This window comes from Drosophila biarmipes, chromosome 3L (genome assembly GCF_025231255.1).
Source record: "Drosophila biarmipes strain raj3 chromosome 3L, RU_DBia_V1.1, whole genome shotgun sequence".
Lineage (NCBI taxonomy): Eukaryota > Metazoa > Arthropoda > Insecta > Diptera > Drosophilidae > Drosophila > Drosophila biarmipes.
The window spans coordinates 10,130,442-10,150,688 of record NC_066613.1 but is presented as its reverse complement, the minus strand read 5'-3'; positions in this window follow the sequence as shown (position 1 = coordinate 10,150,688).

Sequence of the window (20,247 nt, the reverse complement as noted above, 5' to 3'; positions counted from 1 at the left end):
GATCAATCACGTTCCTTCTTCCGATTTCCGACGGGTTTGTTAAGGAAAAGAAAATAAATTACAGAAAAAATAAATAAGTATTTTATTTAAAAATTGATTGTTGATAAATTGTTTTCCATTCATCTTATGTGTTCCGACGGACTTTGCTTTGTGGTTTAAGTTCAAAAACAAATTAAAAAACACTGAAGGCCAATGGTACAGAACTCATAAACGTTTCTAACAAAGATACAAAGATTTCGTTAGTCTTCTAACTGAATTCGAGTTAGACTTCTAACTGAAATTATAATTTAAAATAAAATATTTTAACAACCGTATACATAAATATACGATTTTAGCAAACTGATTACAATATTAGTAAACAGTTAAATCTAGATATTAGTTACAGAAAATAAACACAGGAACACAAAGTCGAGCATTTTCCTTTTACTTTTCCATATGTCTTTCTACAAATATAGGTTTTTTCAAAAAATTTCAATTATTTGCTAATATTTATATAAAAATCAAGAAACAATGTTATTTTCCATTCCTTCTAATAAATTTTTTTTTTTGAATTGAGAATATTTGTTTCTAAAAACCGCGAAAGTACATTTTGAGTTCAATGTCCTTAAAATCAGAAAGAAATGGGAAAATAACTTTTTGATAAGTAAGAAACACTACTGACTGGATTAACAATTTCGTTATTAAGATAAACAATAAACCGCAAAATCAGCTTGATTTAAGCCCATTGAAAACATTTTCAACTTAAATTATCTCGTTCTATTTTTAATAATAGAAATGAGATCGTAACTCTTTACTTAAAAAAATCATGCATTTTTATAAAGAATATTTTAGGATTCATTACAAATCAATATTGTTTTCGAACGGTTGTTAGGAGAGAATGTTGGAACATTTTTTACTAAGTTTTAACAATATTTTATATTATTATTACACCCAAACTGTCTAAAGACTTTTCAACAGAAAAAAAAATTTTAAAGAAATTGATAAAAGTACTATAAACCTAAAAAGTAAATGGATTAATCTGTTAAATTGTTTTCCTCCATTTTCTGTGTGAAATATTATTAGAAAAATAAACTTGTTTCTTTGTTAGTACAAAATTGTTTGCTCTTAAGAAATTAAAACACAAAAGATTAGCGAACAGGGAAATCAAATCCCGCCCGGCAGCTTTTATTTGCCTAATGCTTTAACTGTCGTCATTAACCTTGACAAAATTACAGAACTGTAATGGTTTATCAGAGGATCCTTGGGAAAGGACGAGGACATTCGTTTCCGAAAATTTTACATTGGTCTCGAAATTAAATTATTTAATATTTATAAATGTGCCGATATAAATTCACTGCCTCTATTCCCAAAAATGAAATTCTCAACTTCTAGGAATGTTAAAACTTAAAGGAGAATGAGCTCTTCATGCCCAACTTTTCCACTCTGAGAAAAACTTTTCAGCCACTCCGACAACATTGTTCAACAAGCGGCAGCAGGGAAACACACAAAGAAAATTCAATTATGCAAAAAGGAAATACAAAAATATTTTCCGAGATTTTTCGATGCAGAAACTTGGCACCGAAGACGGGGAGCTCTCCCTCCGGCGGTCCTGACATTCTTCCCCCTCGATGATGTCAAAAAATTAGGTGCTAACAAAACAATTTGCATTTTTAAGTTAATTTTTGCGAGCGGCAAATTGGACGAAAAAAATCAATGTGCAATCCTTGAGGGTCTCGTCATCAGCTCAGGGGATATGGCTGGGTTCCGCGAGCGCGGCCTGGAGTTTTAATTAAACTTTTGCACTTATGCAGCTGCCATATCCTTGCACATCCTGCAGTTCAATTCACTTTGATTGCCCGAAAAAAAGTTCATAAAAGTTTGCAAAGCTCGCGCAAAAAGAAATCAGAAATTTCACTTTGCCAAACAAAACTAATTAACGTTAAGCAGATAAAAGTTTGGCCCACGGGAAAGGGATTGGCATATGAAAAATAATTAACACAAGTTTATGATTATGTTGAAGCTGCGCCAAATGTCGAGCTATTTGTAAGCGAAAGCTGTAAAAATCACAGACAGAAAGCATTTAATCCCTGGCAGGAAATTCTTTCGAAACTTCTCGCTCGGTTCGCCGCTGTTAATTAGTTCGGAAAGTGTTTCTAATATTGCGAGAAAGAGCGGGAGTTCAACAGAGACCGCTTAGAGTTAAGTGAACTCGAATCAAAACAAAACTTTATCCATAAATTTCCAAAAACTATTTTCCGTCAAGAGGAGTATCCCTTTTTTTCGTTTCGGGCCTTAACCTTGACTGATCTCTATCGGTTGTTTCGGCTCGACGGATACCTTCCACATAATTGTCTGGTCTGTTGGCCAATTTTTGTTCTATTCTTTTTCGAAAAGGAATTGGTCTGAATAGAATGGCCAGACAACAGGTAAAAAGACAATAAGAGCGATCTGCGAATGCTCGTGCAGAAATAAATGAAGACCCAAAAAAAGGTCCAAAGGCAAATCCCTAAAATAAAACACGAAAATTGAACTGTCTGAATTCGGGTTGCCTTTTGGAAATCATGTTGAAGTGGTTGGAGATGAATTGATGATTTGATGATTTAGGGTTGCCAAGTTTTTTGTTATTTTCAAATACATTTATTTTTCTCTTGAATAATTGCAAAATTAAAAATTGGAAAAATGTGATTTAGAAGATATCCTGAAAAATTAATAAGTAATATAATTATTTTTAAAACAAATTCTCTATATGATGTTTCCCTATATGTCTTTAAGTTATAGGATATGTTTAAATGTAATGTTAAATTATGTATAAGAGAAAACAGTAAATTCCGGAAATCTCAAGACTTACAAAAACTTACTTATTGTAATTTTGAATAACCCAACATTATTTTTATTGTCGTTTTTGTGGTAGTATCTTTTAACTCCCCTCTCATATTTTTTGGCTGGCAAGCGGCGAAATAATATTAAATCAGTTCAAATCGAATCAGTCAGCAACTAATGGCAGGCAGCCTAATGCCATTAGCTCGGACTTTCTGTGCAGCAAAGTAGAAGTGCTCCTGCAATGGAATTATGAGAGCTGGGTCCTTGGCCAAGGATTAGCCAAAGGCGTGTGCGTGTGGCGTCGTGTAATCAATTGGAAAACTCCACCGAATTTCCACGTCGGCTATTATGACAGTTGTGCAAATGGAGGAAAATTGTACGACGGAGGAAATTGGATTAGTTGCTTGGAATTATCAAAATGTAACCTCTGAAAAAATATCAACGCAAGAAGCGCCCCCAAAAATGTAATCAAAAAAGGAAGAAGTGCTCAACAAAAACATCATTTATAAGCCGCGACAGCAGGAGCTCCCCGAAAGAAGCGAACATTTAAAAATATACTTTGATTGATGATACGCATCTAGCCAGATAGTCGGAGTCGAAAAGTCCAGGCGAAAGGACACGCACACGAGCCAGGAAACGAGACGGGCGGCGAAAAAAAGCGGGGAAAGTACATTAATTATTGAAATGTCATTAGGAGGAAGGCCCGAGCTGACATCCTCCAGATTCGCTTGAATATTTAATAGGATATTTGACCGAAAAGCGAAATAAAAAAAATTATGACAAGAAGACGATGCGTGACCGCCTTTTGCCGCCAGGATGTGCCGTGAGTATGGGCCGAAGGAACTTTTCCGCAACGGTGGTGAAGCAAATCACGCAAGATGATGTTGATGATGATGATGGAACACACTCACTCAAATCGTATTAATTACAGGGTGGATTCTCTATCGGGATATCTGACTGCCATAGGAAGTCCCAGGCCATTCATCAAGCCGGCGAACATTTTAATTAGTTTTTTTTTGTTTGCAGCTTGAACCCGAGATTACGAGCTAATAGTTCTCGAACGGCAAATTATCCCGATACCAGGAGAGTTATGGTAATGCGCGGCCACACCCTCTATCAAAATATTACCCGTCTCCCCGAAGAGAATGCATTCAATTTGACAGATCCTGAGACACATAACTGTCAGAAAGGACAACCCGTCGTGCCGCAAATTGTGTGCAAAAATTTTAAGGGATATGAAAGATCGAATTATTAAATACCCTGAAAAATACAACGTTTTTGCTACCGAATAATATAGTTATATATAAAAAAAAAAGTTGTTACTATATTTCCTATAGTTTTATTTAAAAGAGGTGTCTGAGTTTACATACATTTCTTATTATAAATTCAATATTTTTCATATATAATATTTTAAGTATTATTTAATTTGTAAAAAAATTCAAAGATACAGAAATGAGTATATTATTAGATCCTTAGTTTTTCGGAAAATGAAAATACCCGCATTCGAGGCATCGGAAAGGACAAATTTTCGCGCCTTCAGGAGGCAAACGACGGACGTCAGAAACTATAAAATAAACAAACTTCCGCTCGGTGGCAGACGCAGATCAGCTCGGAAAATGACTGCGATGATGACTGCGATGCAAACTGACGAGTTTGATGGGTTCGACATACGCTCGGCAGCTCCGGCTCCATTGATTGCACCATAAATAATGAATTTATGCTGACAGACAGTCGTCAGAGGTTTGGTGGTGGCTCCGAACTCAGCCTCTGGCTCTTCGTCAACTAATAAAATATGTTTTTATTGCAATGCAACACACACGCACCGCGTATAAAAATTAATGAGCCACGGAGGCGCGCACCCTTGGAAATTCGCATAGCATTCGGGATCGGGATCCGGAATCCAGAATCCACAATCCGGATCCTGGCCAATCCATTTTTGCGCATTTTCCTGTCGGCATTCACTCGCTATTAATGTTTGCCAAACGAAATGTTAATAATATTCATAAATATGTCAGCTAATAAAATCTGCGGTTCATTGTCACCTTTATGAGGCTGTCTCGGCTCGACCAACAACCCTCAAAAAACCTATCCCTCATTTTGCCTGCACTTTCTTGAGAAATTCACTTAACTTCTTGGCATCTGAAAGTAAAAGTACAACTCAAGTAAGCGAAGCTAATTGGATTTTATGTAAGTGCTAATTGAAACTCATTGTTTCGATGAAGATTTTTAGAAGTGTTCTTACGTTTACATTAGTTCCTGCTTCTCAAGCCAAAATTTGCATACCTTTACTTGTTCTTTAAAAACAATATTTAGGTTCAATTGATTTTTGTAACTTTTCCGCTTTGTTTGTTTAAACTTAGACCTGCGACAATGTTGCAACACCGCCAGCTGTTGTCTTCGGGATAGAGCAACTAAAACCGAAGCCAGGAAAATGAAGAAACTTTATTTCCTCCGCAGCCTTCTCTCCACTCAGAGAACCTTGGGGATGATATTTTTACGATATTAAATGCTGAGATTTTTATAGATTTATATCCACAATTCGACGTCGTTGCTTGCTTTTTATTGAAATAGGAAACTTTCTGCATATTGCATGCATCAAATGCTTCGGCGACATTTCTTCGTAATGTTGACCATTTTTACGACAAAGAATGAAATGAGATGAAATTATCGGCGGGTGAGGAGAGGAGCGAAAAAACGGAAATCGCTGGCAAAACTCGAAGGAAATAAAAAAGCGAAATCACTCTTGATAAGAGTAATAGCGAGGACTACAAGAAAGCCAAGGATACGCGAGGAGTGGCAACAAAAAACTACACATAACCAGCAGGAAGTCAGCTACAAGAGGGCGTTGATTTGTCACAAGTAGAATTATGAGCCAAGGACAAAGGACATCAAGGAGAGCAGCTGCCGGAGACAACTACAACTTCGGAGGAAAAACAGGAACGGGAACAACAACAAACACTTCAATTACCGGAAAACGTGTCTCGGATAATACCTTCCAAGATTTCGGCCCAGCGCCGAAAGTTAATAAAAAGTAATTTTATTATTTAGGATTTTTATGGCCCAAAGCTCAGAGGGAAGTCATTTGGCCGGGAAACATACCCCTTACGTTGTAGGGTATGAAGCTTCGGAAATAAATAAAAACATTTATTACAATATTTTTAAACTACTCCTATACTACCTTTTCAAATCATGAGACTAGAAAAAAATTTAACAATTAAGGAAAAAATTATACTATATTTTTTATAATTACTTCTGATATTTAACCATCGGGACTTTCAACCAATATTTAGGTATACGCAAAAACTTTATAAACTTTATACCTATAAGTTCAGATAGGAAAGTACAAAATTGGTAGCACACTTTGTAGGGCAAAACCTATTCGCATGCTACAGCTTAAAGTTTGCTCAATGGTTTTGTACCCATCTTATTTTTATTTATTTTGTAGCCACATTAATATTAATAACGCCAGTCAAACTTTGTTGCCGTGCTGACGTGAGGAGCGAAGGATAAAGGATCTGCATATGTCTCAGCAGGAGTGCGCAGCTCACCTCAACTCGCAGGAAGGAAAGGTGTGTTTACGAATAGTTTTAATGGGTTATCATTGTTACTGTTTTTCATTTCTCCGTTTCATTTTTCCTTGCCGTATCTTCCTTTTTTGCGCGAAGGGAAACTGTCATAAATGTCATTGCTCGTAAAAGGCAAAATGCAATTTCCACGCCCCTCCAGCACTGCCCTAAAAACCCCCGTCAGCCCTGCGATTATTTTTTATGTGTGCAACCGAAACCGAAACAGAAACAGAAACCGAACCCATCCCATGCCAATCCACCTCCCTCCTCGGGATCCTTGGCTGCGTGTGAAATTATGATAAATGTGCATAAAATCGCGCCAAGGAGAATGCTGCTTCTCGTCACCGTCTCCGTTGCACTTTTGCCTGCAGTTCAACGCGGTTCACTCGGAGTGTCATAAAAAATCGGCCAAATTGCCAGGCAGCACGCACAGGACAATGCAGCAGTGGCAGTCCTGTCTGAATGGCATTTTTCATTGCATTTTCTTTTAATTAAATTAGCTTTTTTAATGCTTCCTCCTCCGTTGTTTTGCTCTGTTTTGACTCTGGTTTGTGGTCATAAAAAATTCAGGGGACGGCGAGGAAGGGCTACTTAGGATCGCCTTCCCGAATGGGCGCATCAAAATTCTTGTAATAAAATTCCACAAAAATTAGGTATTGCTAAATGGAAAATTGCATGTTAGTCGTAAAATATTTTCAAACTGAACAGAAGCTGGGAAAATTAAAGGAATTGTCCTAGGGGAAGTTGAGACGCAAAATAATAATTTATGTGGCTTTAAACGACACACAAAAAAAGGCATTACAAAAAATTTGGACAAATTAAGGAGAATAAACTATTAAACATTTCTGAGTATTATTGTATCCCTACTTGGGATCATTATAGGATTTTCACAGATTTTTTTTCTTCAAGAAAGTAAAAATAAATTTATAGCTCAAAATGTACATTTACTTTTAAGGAAATGTTTGTCCTTCCCATCTCTGTATAATTTTGTGGTTCAGCAGACGTAATTGCAGGGATGGACATCCGATAAACTAATAAACCAAAGTCATTGCCACACACATTTTCCATTTCCGTTGCAAGACATCGACGGCAGAAGGGCCACGGGGCTGGGGCCGAGACGCAGTTGACCAGGCTTACGAGTGGACCTTGCGGAAATTGCAAAATTTCTGCATCGTAATAAGATGAAATTAAGTTTTGGCCAACCTCACACATGCCCACTGCCTCACATCGCAAACAGAGGGGCAGAGGATCTTCCAAGGAGGCTCAGTCAGGCAGCAAATGAACCACTAATTGCGTGACGAAATGCAATTTAGTGAACTTTGCCCCATCCCGAATCCTGATTACAAGCACTGAGAAAAATGATTGCCTAATTAACGCATTATTAGGGCAAATCTATGATTAAACAGAGGAGACCTTAGCCAGTATTCTAGAAAATTATCTAAACAAGAACAGATTGTAACTGACCATTCGACATTCCAAATCAAATTATTCCGATATAAAAATTATATAATTATTCCTTTTCAAGATGCCCAAAGCGTTAATTACTTGGAATTTTCTTAATATTAAGATAATTGTAATTTCTTTCACTTTTCCAGCAAACCCCGACCATTTCCTCAACTATGTAAATACAAAAGCTTTGTGCCTCGCCCGTGTCCAGCCCGGACTTTGGCAATTAAATGGAAAATGTGGGGAAGTCTAATGGTAGCAAAGCAAACATGGCCAGAGAACATTGGGTACTCAGCAGCCTGGACTTTATCCCTTTGTTTAACTAGGCAATTTAAAGTGTTAATCCTTTCGATCTGTCCGGCAGCCGATTCTGTCACCCTTTGAGTCCCGGGACGTCCTGATGACAATGATAAATTACTCGGCCACTTTCTGTTCTGTTTTAGCGTGATTTATCGCGCCTGCCGGCCAGGACACGTGACTCGGCGCTTTACTTTTGGGTTGATTTTTAATTAAATGCAAACAGAAATGACCATTTGATAAGGTCGTTGGCGACTCTCCTGCTCTTTATTCGCAATTGCAGTTCGGGGGGAGGCATTTTCCAGGCTTTTTAACTCATATTTAAAATGCATTCGGCGCCTGAAGAGCCGACTGCAGCCAACTGCAATGCATTAATTTTTATAGACTTGACTGCATTCATGAAAATTCATTGGCATCGTCCATTCATCGAGGGCCATGCGTTGGGCATAAGGGCCAGCTCTTCATAGGCCGTTGCACTCCGCACAACAATTTTCGGCTTAATGATGTTGCCAAAATGCATCGGCAAATATGTGTTTCGCAATTCCAGCGAAATAAAATCAACTGAGTGGGAATTAAACCTAGGGTTGGCTATGAGAAGTGGGAATACTCTACATGTTTCCCTATAAGTGTACCAAGTGTCTTAATTAAACACAATATTAATATATTTTTTGCATTGATGAAATAAATTAATTCATATTACAGTTTATAGAAAATAAAATCAATAAAAAGAACTCCTACAATGTGTAATAATGTATAGCAATTAATACAAATATATTTTAATTCATAGTACGGTTTTTGGGATGTAGAGAGGTCAGGTCATCTCGCATATGGACCCGGAGTTATACACTCTTATTCCCCGAGTCACACATCCTGTACATCATCAGTCGGCCTTTCCAATATGTTTATGTGTAATTTTCAAATAAAGGCCTAAATGTTTTTGGCAAACAATTGTTGCCAGCAGCGGGACATTCGAACCAACCACTCAAAGGAAAAATGTGCGGGGAAAATGTGTTACATTGCGGTTGTTTGCTGGTCAGTGATATTGATATTGGGGTAACGATTGGATTTCGGTGTTCGCCCCGCGTTGAAGGCTTGCAATCAACATGGTTGCGGCTTTGCATTGCTTTTTGCTTGATTATTTTCGAAATATTTTATAGATTTATTTGACGGGGGGTTGGCTGGGTGGTAATTATCAATAAGGGTTTTTCAATTGACCAACAGCCATGCCATTCTAATTTAATTTAAATATTTCTTTTGTCTTCTTCGACTAATCCTAACTATTGTACTTGCATTTGAATTTGTATTGAATTAACACATACATATTTTTTTTGATTTTTATATGCACCCTTGTCCTTGAGGTATTCTAGCTTATATATATTATATATATTTCAAAACTCTCATTTGGTAACTCTGACTAAATTTACCTTTTTGACTGACTAAGTGATTTGTACATTTTGTAAATTAGTTCAACAGTTAAATGGACTTAGGTTTCGAGAAACCAATTATATTCCATGCTGTAAAAAGAAAAGGTACCTCTTTAAAAAGGATCTTATAGGTTTCCGGCCTCACATAAGCATTTAAGATAACCACATTAAGCCTGGGTTCATATGTTTTTTGCTTCGGACTATTCCGTTCGGTATTTCCCAATTACAGACCTGGGATAATCCCACACCCTAACTGCGGGGCAAGCTCGATTGCCCCAAGGAGGACAAACAGCCGCAGAGAGATCTCGGCTAAATTACGTGCCAATCAACCACTTGGAAAACGACAATGGGCCCGAGACGATAAGACGGCGACGGGCAAACTTATTTGTTTAGCAGCACGCAGACGGCAGGACGAGGATAAGGAATCCTGTTTGCTAATTAGCACATGTATTCCTGCAGCCCGGAACAAAACTCCGGCGGCAGTGTCAACATTTCGCTTCACGTGGAGACAGCTCTCGACTCCGTCCCGGCGGATTAAATTGTTTAATTTTAAATATGCTCTGTCACTTCATTTGTAAGGAGACAGAAACGAACACGAAAAACTTTCCCTCCAAGGATGCCGGCTCTTCCCTTGGAGGGGGAGAAAAATCATTAACACGCCCGCAAGCGCAAGCCAAACGAAAGGATAACAGATTTTTCTGCTAATTTGCAGGCAGACTCCTTTGTGCGTGACAACTCGGAGCTGGGGCCGTCCTGTCCTTATAAGCCAGACACTATCTTCCTCCGTAGATCAACTTCTTGGCAGCTCGTTTCACTTGAGTGACGAAGCTGCAGGAGATAAGCTCCTTGGCGAAGTGGGGAATCCTTTTTTCGTTCTGCAGGGGGAGGGGCGGCAGCTTGCGAAACTTTCCCAATAAATTGCGTTTCTCGGGTGGCATGGTGACAGTTTTGCTTAACGCTTCATAATCAGCAAGAAACAAATACGTTGCCATCTAATTGTGTGCCCTAACAATTAAAAGCCGAGAGGACTTAAGTCAACTAAAAAGTTTGAAACCGACTCGGGGGCTGCGTTTACCCTCGGTCATCCTTTCAAAGTCCTGAGCCAAACACAGCTTGTGATACCCCCAAGAAAAGAAAACACTGAGTAAAAAATCTTTACCTTATTTTTTTAATAAATAAATAAAAATATATATTTTGACGTGTGTACCCTATATTTTAAAGAATTTATTATCTTTAGTAAATAAATATCTGGTCTAAAAACTTCGATTTTAAATATAAATCTAATATTTTAGCCTAAGATTAACGACTTGGAGTCCAGCCTAATAGAATTTAAATTTAAAATATTTAGAGTTTCAAGTTTACATTTTACTCTTAATTTAAAATTTGAGCAGTGTACCAGAAACTTTTTCAAATATTTTCCAAATGCTCCAACTCACGCCTGAGTAGTTTCCAAGGAAGTCAGACAGGATGTCCTTCCTCAAATCCTTGCCCTTCGTCCTCTTGTCTGCGTGGCCTTTTAACGCTCCGCCGATTGCACACAAGACAAAATTAATTGTTGAGTAATTGAAATTTTATTTATATTAGTTTCCTTTCCTGGAGGTCCTTCCCCTCGCGGGTTGGGTGACCACTGCAGGCGGTATTCGCTGCCTTTTGTGGACTGAAGTGTGTAATTCTTGTTTTTCGTTGTAATTTAGTACTCAGCCTTGGCTTCACTGCATTTATCCCGAGTCCGCCACGGGGCTCATTTTTTATTCAAATCCACTTTCGGAGTTGTCTTTTTATTCCCATTTTGTTCGTTCTTTCCGAGAGTGGAAAATCAATTTTTCGCTTAGCTGATGATGTCACTTTCAAGTTGTAAATCATTTGTAAATAAAAATCTGGGGCTGGTTTTAGATTTGTGATAAGGGCCTAGATTACGTAAAACATGTTTTCAACAGTGAAGTTTGACTTTTTGCTTTAATTTTCCTTTATTAAATTCAAATTGATTCATTTAAATTATTAAAATTAGTAGTTAATATTATCGGAGCTCTGTATAAGAAATATAACTATAACTAACAACATTTTCTGTCCCTCTATCTAAATTAAAAAATTTTAATGACATCAAACAGCTCCAATTAAGTAGTGTTACTCACATACTCCTTCGACATTCCAACGATTTTCTTCTCATTTCCCTAAGCTTACAAACGCCCATCGCCTGCTTTTCCTGTTAATGCATTTTAATTTAATTTTGCATGCCCAACCGCACCGAACACAACACAAATGGCCAAATGCTGGAAATAAAAAGCCAGCACCGAACAATGTTGCTCTCCACCCGTCGAACATCCCATGCCAAGTCCCAGATATAGGGTCTGTTCCGGGCGGATAGGAGGCAAATGCAGCCAAAGTGGCACTGGGAGTCAATAAGAATGCGATGTGGATGACGATGGCTGTCAGGGACATAACAAGCCGGACAGGACACGTTGCACAAGGACATGGGAGTGGACCTGGAATGGAGTTAAGGTGGATGGGTCTGCACTTCAAATGGTTTGGGAATTCAACGGCTATCAGCAGGGAAACACACACTGGAAACGCAGGGCTTGAACAGGAAAAATGCCAAATGCTCTTGCAAAAAATATTATAGTATAAGATAATGGATATTACTTAAGAAATGGTTGTTGTTAAAAACATTGTTGGCTTAACATTGCTGTCTGATTTATTTATTTATCCTTGAATTTATTCTGCATTTCTTGAATCCCTTCTCTAACTAGGAAAAATCAATAGATAATTTGATATACCTTTGAACTTATACTTTTTTTCACATCTAAAAACATTTTATCTTCTCGAGTTCGAATTTTGTTAAAAATTTGGTAGAACCCGTTTTAAGGGTATTGCAAGAACATTGACAACAATATAATTGCCGGTCATTTGCAGCAGTTGGATGCTGCAGCAGTACTTCCACTCCCACTTCATACCAACTTTCCTTTTTTCACTAAAGTCCCCCAACCATTTCCTTTTATCATATGCAAATCAAACAAAAAGCTTTGTGAGGTTTTCCCTGCAACATTGTTGCTGCAACATGTGGGCGGGGAAATACTTGCAGGCGATGAAAAACACGAACCCCTTTTGAACCCGGGGAACCAAGATAAACGAACTGCTTTTAAAGAGCACATAGAGCATGGAGCTACTTGTAAGGGAGCCGGGAATCATTTGGTTTTATTGACTGCCCACCGCCGGACAGACAATTACGTTTACTGCGGTCAAAAATGCAACACACTCAAGTTACGCAAAATTACGGGGAACTAGAGGGTAACTGGGGGTATTTGGGAACATAAGTGGTGCCCTGAAAGGGGAATAACTAAGAAAAAGATTTAACCACTTGGAAGTACACTAAAACCTTAATAGAAATTTTATTTTATAGGTTAGATAGACAATTTAAATACAAGAAAAATATGTATGATGCAGAAGTATAGATCCAAATAATCTGTGACTCCTTAGTTACAAATCAATGAATAGGTATACCCTCCTCGAACCCACATCCCAGGGAGCCAAACTTTTCCTTGTTAGCCATGTCGTATGCGTAATAACCCCGTTAAGGACAATCGTTCTCCGTACTTTATCTGTCTCGTGTCTCGCCATTTAATACGAAAAGTTGTTATCAAAATAATTGCAGCGATTGCAACAACGTTGAGGTTTTCCAGGGTCCGGCTTCCGAGCCCCCCGTGGACCATAAAAAACTGCCGCCAGCAGAATCTCATTAGAATAATGCATCGCAAAGTGGTTGCGATGAAGGCAGGTGGCTGCTGCGACTGCAGACAGACAAACAATTGTTGATTAAATTCATTTTAGTCATTTGCATATGAAATTGTCTGCCAGGATTTGGGTTCGGTTCGGTTTCATTGCGCCAGCGCCATTGAAAAGTCATTTTTGCGGATCGGGCGGGAGGATTCTGGCCACAAGAATAATGAAGTTGCCGAGTCTTAAGTCTTAGCCGAAAAACAATGGCATCGCCTGACAATGCCATGACTTAGGTGTTTGGCCCGGCTCCTCGAGCAGGATGCAGAACGCACTTAGGTGTTTGGGCTTTGGCTTTCGCCATTGTTCTTTTATGGACGCCTTCCTTGTTTTGATAATTTAATTGAAATGGCAGCCCGGCAGGAAGACTTGCAGTGGCAAATGGAATTGCAGTGTTTATTTCGGTTTTGATTTTCCTGCAGATAAAGGCCGGAGAGGTGATAAACTATTTGTAAGGCGCAGACCCTTTACTAGGTATAAGTCTGGAGACAGAGAAATATATACACTTGTCTTACATCTGATACAAATGTTAATACAAAATAAATCTAACTAATTAATCAATTTCAGTTTTCTTGATTTTAAATATTAAACCTCAAGTATTTTGCAAAACAAAATACTGTAGTACTTAAATTCCAAATTATTGCTATTCACTATCCCTATTTTTATCCACAGGCATATTTTTCTTTAGTAAATTTGTTGCATGAATAATTTCTTCTGTATTCCACTTCTGAAAGTAAAAATATTTATAAATAATAAAATAGATTTAGATTTATTGTGTCTCAAGTTGATATAGAGACACTCAACCGCCTTAAATGCTTTTGTTATCATTCAATCCGCCCTCGAACTTTCCATTAACTCCTTGCGAATCCGACACTTCGCAAGCCCTTTTGACAAGTTTCCAGTTACACTGCACCCAAATACTCGAAAGTGTGGGCGGCTGAAAAGCCGAACTTTGGGCACCCACGCACATGTCCATTGATTGCATTAGTGCCGTCCGAAGGAGGGAAATTGCGTTTCCACATGAGCCGCACTCAAGTCCAAAGTTTCGACAGATGAAGACAAGACTTTCCTTTCCTTGGTGCCTCATCAATTTTAATTGACTTTAAGTAAAACAGACCACAAACGGGGGCAGGGAGTGTGGGAAAACTTTCGGAAATGCCTCGTTTGACTGTTATTGAATTAAAATTTCCGCGTTCACTTAGTCCCGGCCTTAATTGCAACTGTAAGTGACGACGTGATTACCTGAAAAAAGGAAAATAAAGCCACTTGAGCTTCAAGTTGCAAGCCACTTCCTGCCGCAGGACTTGGCCTTAAAAGTTTCCACGTAGTTTTTCCTGCTCCTGCTCGTTCTTTTCCCCTTTTTTGTCGTGTGAGTGTGCATTTTTGATGAACTCCTGGCAGGATCCTGGGCTGTGGAAAGGCGTTCGCCTGCTTCTTGTCAGTTCATTCCATTTGCATATCGTTTACGTTTTAATGTGATTATGGCGTGTGCATATTGAATGCCTTGGCCCGTTATCCTTCCGTACACTTCCTGAGTTTCCTTCTCCCAATTTTTCCTTTGGGCTGCAAACTTTTTAAAAGCACATTTTCGGAAAACCTTCTGCACATTTTCTTTGGCCCAGGCTCTCAACAGTTTTCTTGGTTGCGGTTAGTTGGCCTTTAAGCTAATTTCACTTCATGAATCCTTAAAGTGGATTGGTAAATAGAGATGATAATGGAGAAATATAGGGAAACCGCGGAATTAAGATTTTTTCAAGACGAAAATATATTCCTTAAGTTTTTTTTTTGTTTTACATAGTTTAGTTTAAGAAACAAATTCATCAGGTTCCTACTCCTCAAAGCTTTTCCTTACCAAATTGATAAGCATTTCTGGGTAAGTAAATAAGTTCCTTAGGCACTAATCAGCAGTAAAACATTTTATTTAAGCACTGACCTTAATCCCCCTCCATCAAGTCACACCTTTTTGGACAGGACATTTTATTGCGCAATTTACAGTAAAATTTATTTACGACAATGTTTTCGAACTACTTATGGGATCCTTGAAGTGCCCTACTCCCCCGCCGCCCAGCTCGTTGCCCAGTCTATATTTCAGTGTTTTAATGCCTCTTTTATTGGTCGGAACACGAGTTCAATAGACGATGACAGGCGACCCCATGGGGCGATTTTTAGACTCGGTTCGAGAGGAGCTTAGCTGACCATCGGCACACGTTGCGCTCCTCCGTCGCTTTTTTATGGCCAACTATCGACTGCCGTCGCTGTATTTCGGACTAGATGTCAGCAAACATAATTCACAATTCGCTAGTTTTACGAGTCGCTTCCGTTCATTTGCCGTAAAAAGGCAGCAAATAAAACGGACAGTCGGTGGACAGCGCGCCCGCATCATCAAGTGACCATTGTCCGGCAGTCGGTTCGGCTCGCTCTTTTTTACGGCATCAAGGGTCATCCTTTTGTCCTTAATGGCCGGGGCAGTTCAGGAGGGCTGAGCTGCGACTGTGGGACTGTGGGAGCAAGTGGGTTGCTTTGCCTGGGGTCGGGGTCCGATTCGGGCTTATGTGTTACGTCACTTTTGGCAACGAACTTCCCCCTTCCTCGAGGCGGATTTTCTTCTGCACTTGGAAAAATAGGTCTAGGTCCCATTATTAAAGTTAAGAAAATAAATAATAAATTCTAAATCAAAAAATAAATATTAATGCCTAAACTCAAAGTAATTAACTAAAAGCAAACGAGTTCAAGATAAATTTATTTTCAATTAAGCTTAATATTATATAAAATATTAGAATAATAAAATATAATTCCTATCAAATCCAATTAAAGGGAGGAATGGTAAAATAAAAAATTGTATGTAAAGATTACTGTGAGATTTAACCACTTGATTACCCTTTATAAAATAAAAAATTATGTATTTGATGACATGTAGTAGTATATTTCACAATTTTTAGAACAGAACTTTAATTTCCTAGTTTTTTTCCGTGCATGGATGAATTTTTTGTGTCCCTGGCAACCATAAGTTATTTATGATCCATCATTGTGCAATATTTGGTAAATCTTGCCGGGTTTTTACTGTTGCTCTCGGTCCCCAAACGCCCCCATTCACATCCAAAACTGAGGTACAGTTTGTTATTCTTTGACTATTCCTTTCGAAACATTTCCAACTGGCTGACAAGCTGTCAACGCTGTACACATGTACGTGTGACTCGGTGCCTCATTCGGAGATTTATTTCGCTTATCGTTTGGGTAAATAAAGTTATAAAAGCGAAGGAACCTTTTACCCCAGTCCTATGGAGGGGGTTCGATTTGATTTGTTGGATCAGGGCATAAGTGAATTTTTGCTAAATTTAATTGCCAGAACTAAGGGAGAATGAGGTCGAAGGGATTTAGAGCGGTCTTTGCTGGCAGGAATCGATGGAAACACTTTCTTATGAAGGGTTTTTTGAATAATAATTATTATAATACAACATAATATTACTTTGAAGTTATTCTGATTTCCTTACCCAGTTTTATTTAAAGACTTCGCTTTGCTTTTTACCATTTTCGGATATCCTCTTTTATCACCCGTATATTACTTGATTTCATGCAACGTTGATTCCACGCACAACGCACCGGTAACAAGTAATTTTACTAATGCTTAACCCTCTCCTGCCCAACGGGTGCTGGGACCCATAAAGATGTCAAACGTCTGTCAATGCTGGAGGGAAAATTAATGTTGCCAAAAAAGTAACACAAAATGCAACGCAAAAATAACATAAAAAGCCACCAAAAAGAGGAAAAATAAAGAAGGCAATAAATTAGATGCCCAAACCAACTGCACCAAAATATCGGCTTCGATATGTGTCTGGTAATACTTTTCAGACCCCGAGATCCCAACCCCCTTTCGATTAACAACATAATTTCGAGTGTCATTAATGTGCACATTATGCCAAAATAATGCAAAAATCATATAATTTATAGGCCCGGGAAGGGTTCGTTCCGAAAGGGGTCAGTGCAAAAAATAAAAAAGAGAAATGACCACTAACGGGTCGACATAAAAGTGGCCACAGCGAAAAAAGGGTAAAAAGGCGTGCTGGGCAAAGGAAGTGGGTGGCTCGAGGGTCGGGTGGGAGGCAATGGGTTGCCTTTTGTGCCTCGAATTCGACCATGTGGTCAGCAACGGTGTAGAACCACTTGAACGTCGGACAAAAGAAAGTTGGGTAAGTGGAGGAAAGGCCGTGGAGTGGAGGTGTCGAGAGGGCAGTCAGGGGAAAATCGTTTTTCGGCTTTCCCAGCTGCGATGAGCCCTTTAAAGGCTTAGGCAGATAAATGCGGGTTCAACAGGGAAATTAGTGTTATTGTGACAAGGGCGCGAAAAGTGTTTTGGATTATTTCAAGCGGAAAATGTATTTAAATATTTCTTACTATAGAAGATAAAAGTAAAATAAAAGTTTTTGTCAATACTTACCATTTGATAGATGTTAATATTTTTTAAAATACTTTTTAAGTCAAATGATTAAAGGTTTTTCTCTTTATAAAAGGTTTAACAAGCGATAATCTTTATTCTTCTGATCTTTAAGAACTTAAAAGGGACAATTTTACGTGCCCTTTTCAATGTACAAGCTTTTGACTCTTCCCGCAGAAATATTCATAATAAAAAAACGCTAACGAACCGCGAAACTGTCAAAATATTTCCACACGTGAACACCGGATACCTCTACCCCGAACTCCTTCTTTTTTGCCATACACATATGGCAAACCTGGAACGCACGTTTCCTCTGTGAAATTCATTCTAGCGCAACGGCAAAGCAAATGCAAAAGCACAAACTAAAACGGAAGGATACGCAAAATAGCAGTGCGACTGAAAAAAAACACTACGGAAGTTGTATGAAAAAGTCCACACACGGTACACTGAAATGTAAAATTTTAATAAATAAATACCTTAATTAATAAATAAAAAAGTAAAAAACTTAAAAAAATATCGAAATATTTATTATACATTCAAAATAGATCTATAAACTTAAAACATTTATTTGGAATAAATAGAGTCACTTATAAAATTTTACATTTAGGGAGATAGACAAAAATGGTACTAAAATTATTTTATGGAAAACTCTTTATAAAAAATAACACATGATTTTATTTTCAGTGCCGACTTTAACCCCTTACTGGCGCTTCCTCCACTTCCACTTCCTCCACACATGATTTTGATTTAGTGGCACTTTTAAGGCTGGAAAGCACTCACCAGCCTATAAATTCAATTTGCGTATTTATTGAGGCAGAAATGCGTCAACGGCAGCAGCAAAATGAAGCCAAGGAGCAGGAGGAGCAGCCAGGACGACTTAATGCACTACCAATTATAACTCAATTTTCATAAATAAGAGAAAGAAATGGCAAGAAAAAAGCGCCACAAAGCACGCAACCCACAAGTGCAAGGTGGGGGTTAAAAGATCGGGCGGTGAAGGGTTAAGAGTTCGCTACGCCTTGACAACTCTATGCTTTGATTTTTGTGCCTTTTCATTTTTTTTGGGAAGTTTTCCTATATGAAATATGAAACAACCGCATGTGTGCAAACATTTTTTCGGGTTAACCAGGAAAAGCGAATCCTAGAGGGGTGGCTGACACACAACAACACCTTCACCCTCTTTTTTCGGCCTGCTCCCGACACATGAACCCTTTATTTTTATTTATTTATCCCTTTTTCCTGCGAAAACATTCGATTTTTATCACCAAAATCAATTGCATTATTGTGTTTGACTTTTTCGACAGGCGAACATGTTAAGCGAAACGTACATATAATATATTTAGCAACCATGGATAATTCAATTTGGTTGGCAAGGGTTGCAAGTCCTTTTAATAAATGGTGGAGCGGGTCATGAAAATTTGGGATGCTGTACACTTTCTCATTATCGATTGCTTAATATATTATACTAAACATTTGTTGTATAATAATACCTGAACTTATTGACTAGTTTTTTCTTAAATTGAAATATATTTTAAATTCCACTCCTACTTTATACTTTTCTTTACTACGACGTTTTCCTGATTAAAGCTGATTGTGGCAAGTTTTTTACCACCGCTCGTACCTCCTTAACCCCCAACCACCTCCTGAACTTTTCCAGTTGTCAGTGGTCTAAAGCGGAACATAAATCATAGACCGAGGCTTGACAGGATGCGCTTGGGTCCTGATGAGAGTCGGGCTTTCTCCACACATGAATCACTTGGTGGCGCAGCGAGTGCAACAAACTGTGATTAATAGCGAACGAAACCCCAATCCGAGACCCGAAAAACAGGAACCCACACAAAAGCTTGAGCTGACAAATTTTCATGAATTTTTTATTAAACATTGAAATCAATTCCACTTTGTACTCTTCGTTTCCGCTGCTTCTGCATATGTTTGTGGGCGGGGGAAATTTTTTAAAAACATTTTGGCCCGGCTTTTAGAGTCTGCAGCACACGTTTGACTTAACTTGTTGATTTATGGCTCGCAAGCTGTCAGCGAGGGAAAGCCAAGAGGCAACTGCCGTGTTTGGTAACATTTTGGGGGGCTGGGCGACTGGGAAGTGGGTGGTACAAACACACATTGTGTAAAACGCCTTGTTAACATTGCTCATTCGAGGTCTCATTTGTTCCGAGCCCGCGCTTGGGGAAGAAAGCAGAGTTGACAGTTTTGGGGAATCCCCGCATTGAGGAATTTAAATTAGTTGGGCCACAGAAATGCGCAGCAGGAAACGCTTTTTGACATAGTTTTCAGCGCACGGCCATAAATCAACGCATTTTCCAGTAGGATTGGGATTTTTGAAGAATTAAGTGGTGATCTTGGTATATGGTTTTTGCAATGTTTTTTTCAGACCACAAATGCTTGAAGAATATATCAAAAATGAAAAATATTGAACAATTTTTTTTTTAATTTTAGAACGACAGTTGCTGATATGTCCAAACCATATAATTGAGCGAATTGTGACGCAGCGAATTTC